This window comes from Nuphar pumila, chromosome 14 (genome assembly GCF_984573655.1).
Source record: "Nuphar pumila chromosome 14, dmNupPumi1.hap1.1, whole genome shotgun sequence".
NCBI classification, from domain to species: domain Eukaryota; kingdom Viridiplantae; phylum Streptophyta; class Magnoliopsida; order Nymphaeales; family Nymphaeaceae; genus Nuphar; species Nuphar pumila.
In genome coordinates, this window is record NC_143262.1 from 16,326,315 (window position 1) to 16,329,679 (window position 3,365).

The 3,365-nt window shown below is 33.3% G+C and overlaps 1 pseudogene; it reads left to right on the plus strand.

Moving 5' to 3' along the window:
* Window positions 1-2,603: 2,603 nt before the first annotated feature.
* LOC149816503 (U2 spliceosomal RNA) lies at window positions 2,604-2,812 on the plus strand (annotated as a pseudogene).
* Window positions 2,813-3,365: the final 553 nt, after the last annotated feature.

Below are 3,365 nucleotides of genomic sequence, written 5' to 3' on the forward strand. Positions count from 1 at the left end.
ACCTTCAAATGTGTGGACCTCCTGAGGATATGTAAATTTCCTTTATGACAGACTTTACTACTGTTTTTTACCTAAAAATTGAAGGATTCCGAAGAAGCATAGAAAAGAACAAAGAAACTAGACAAAAACAACCATATCAAAATCACTGAAAAACGCTAAACAAGTACTGAGATACATCATCGACAACATTTCAAAAAAAGAACATGCACGGTTGTACCAAACACGATTATTCAATATTATTTTTTAGCCATTTACATTAAAAATCTAGAAAAACAATAAAAAGGGCAGACATATCGACACTATAGCTTTTCAACGCAACCAACATCATCTTGATCTGATCATCAGTTTGTGAGAAACATCCTCTGAAAGATAGACTTTTCGACTGTATCGCACCCTCTGACTAAAAGGTAGATTCACACAAATTGTTTTGTGGACCTCACAAAGTCTGCATAAAATATAAAAAAATAACCAATATTTGAGAGGATGAGGAAGTCTGCATATATTTTATGTGTGGATGAGGAGATCCACATACATTTTATGAGTGGATGATGAGGTCTGCATATACTTTATGTGTGGATGAGGAGGTTCACATATATTTTATGCATGAATAAAGATGTCCACATATATTTTATAAGGAACACCACACAAAGTCCACATAAAATATATGCAGACTTCTTCATATTCGTATAAAATATATACAAACTTCCTCATCCTCACAAATATTAGTTATTTTTTTACTATATTTTATGTGAGGTCTACAAAAAAAAATCGTGCAAATCAAACTTTTAGTCGGTGCGATACAATCGAAAAGCCTATCTTCTATAAGACATTTATCCCAAGCCGCTCATCAAATCAAGGTGATCTTAGTGGTGTTGGAAAGATAATGCATCGATCTGTCTGCCCTTTTCATTTTTTTCTAGAATTTTGGTGCATATGGTCAGAAAATAACATAGAATAACTGAGCTTGGCACAACCACACATGTTTAACTTATTTTTTTGGAATGTTGTTGGAGATGTATCTCAACAATCGTTCATTATTTTCTCGCGATTTAGATGTTGTTGGAAACATATTTTGGTCTAAGTTTTTTTTCAGTGTTTTTTCTGGAATCCTTCATTTTTTGGGTCAAAACTTCATTTGAAAGATAAACTTTTGGTTGTTACAAGTCTCTTTGGAACTCAGAAACAAAAATCCTAGAGGGGGTTTTCATTTTGGCTCAAAACATAAAAGTTACAAGCCTATGTCTCAACTTTCCAACGACTGTAAAACACAAGTTTTCGATGTTGGATCGGAGAGATAGAGATCTAAGAACAAACTCTATTATGCAGAAAACAATCACATATTTGATAGGAAATTCACATATATTTAGCAAAGGCCGCATGTACGAAGGGTAAAAAGGACTTTTGAAAATTGAATATTTGCGACTTTGAATATAGGGAGAATAGTGAAAATTATGGGGCATTTTAGGAAATGCATTATTTTTATCATATAGTACAATCATTTTCCATATATTCTATGCAGACTTCATGAGGTCCGCAAAAACAAAATCATGCGAGTACCTTTTAGTTACATGATGTGATACATCCGAAAAGTCTATCTTCCAGAGGAAGTTTCTTCTCAACCGCTCATCATATGAAGGTGATCTTGGTGATATTAGAAGGCTAACATCTCGATCTATCTTTGTCTTTTTGCTATTTTTCCAGATTTTTGGTGCAAATGGCTAGAAAATAGTATAAAACTGATGAAAAAGGCATAGAAGCATCTGTTCATCTCTTGTTTTAGGAACTCATAAACGGGAACCCTAGAGGGGTTTTCAATTCTAACTCAAAACAAAAAAGTTATAGCGCTTTGTCTCAGCTTTTTAATGGCTATAAAAATATAAGTTTTTGATGTCAGATCAAAGAGAGACAAATTTGAGAATAAAGACTGTTTTGCTAAAAACAGTCACATATTTGAGAAGAAATTCACATATATTTAGGAAGTCTGCATGCACGAAGGGTAAAAAGATCGTTTTAAAATCAAACATAGAGACAATAATGAAAATTATAGGGCATTTCAAGAAACACATCATTTTTGATGACCGTTAAATATATGTAGACTTGAGGAAGTCCGCATAAAATATATGGGGACTTCCTCATTTTGTTCGAGTTTGATAGAATGTTCACAAATATTATGTGAGAGTTTGCGGCACCCGATGAACAAAGCGATATTTCGTGCGAACTTCATGAGTTTCATGCATGAGAATGGTAAAAAGGACATTCCAAAGCTGGTTATTTATGATTTTGGACATGCAGAGAATATTGAAAATTGCAAGGCATTTCAAAAAATATGTCAAATTACCCATACAGTACTGTCATTTCTGGTTTCCTCATGAACTCCTAAATTCAACTCCTGTTGGTAAGGAATAAAATCTTAAAAAATGAGGGTGCATGAATAAAGCTCATTGTCTCCTTGTCGCAAGGTTGGTTGAAAAAGGGGCCTCTAAATTCTAAATTTTGCTATAAAAAAACCCATAAGGAATTGAACCTCATTTTGCTTTGTAAGAACTCGACCCATCTCCAACCCTCTTGCTCTGCTTCTCTGTGGTGACAAGAGAACCTAGGTGATACCTTTCTCGGCCTTTTGGCTAGAGATCAAATGTAGTATTGTTCTTATTTGTAATATCACATATTTTCACACTTAGTCATTTTGAGATTTTTCAAAAATTTGGCAAAGTATAGAAGAAAAATCAGTAAAACCTTGATATAGGCTGATGTCTTTTGAGTTTGGTCTGGGCCCATATCTCATCGATAAGGTCGAGACGAGCCAATCAAAATGTAAGAAAAAGTTTTATTTTCAACCTTTAAATTCAAGCAAAATTTGAGTGAAATTCAAGTTATTTTTTGGTCTGAATTCAGAAGCAAAAATTCAAGTTATATATCGTTTGATGCGTCTTAAAATTTTGAGCATAACGATATTTTACTTTTCTGAATTCGGGCTACGGTTGGCCCAAAAATCGCATTTTTCCAAAAAAAGGACCACCTCGACGAGCGAGGTTCGGATTTGGATTGGACTGAATCTAATGCATTTGATCCAAATTAATGTGGATCTGGACTCTATCCAAGACCCATATTAATCTGAATTTGATCCAGCCCATGATCCAATTAGGGTTTGGATATAGAATCAGATCTTGGATTCAGATCCAGATCCAAACCCATACCCAACGAAGGTCCAACTTTAAATTCACTTTTATATTTAAATTAAAGTTTGGAGTTAAAAAGACTCCCAAAGGGATAAGGTACCCTTTGAAAGTTTTTATATATTTAATTATTAATAAATAATAAATAAATAAATAAATAAATAAATTTAATTAATTTCAAAATTTAAT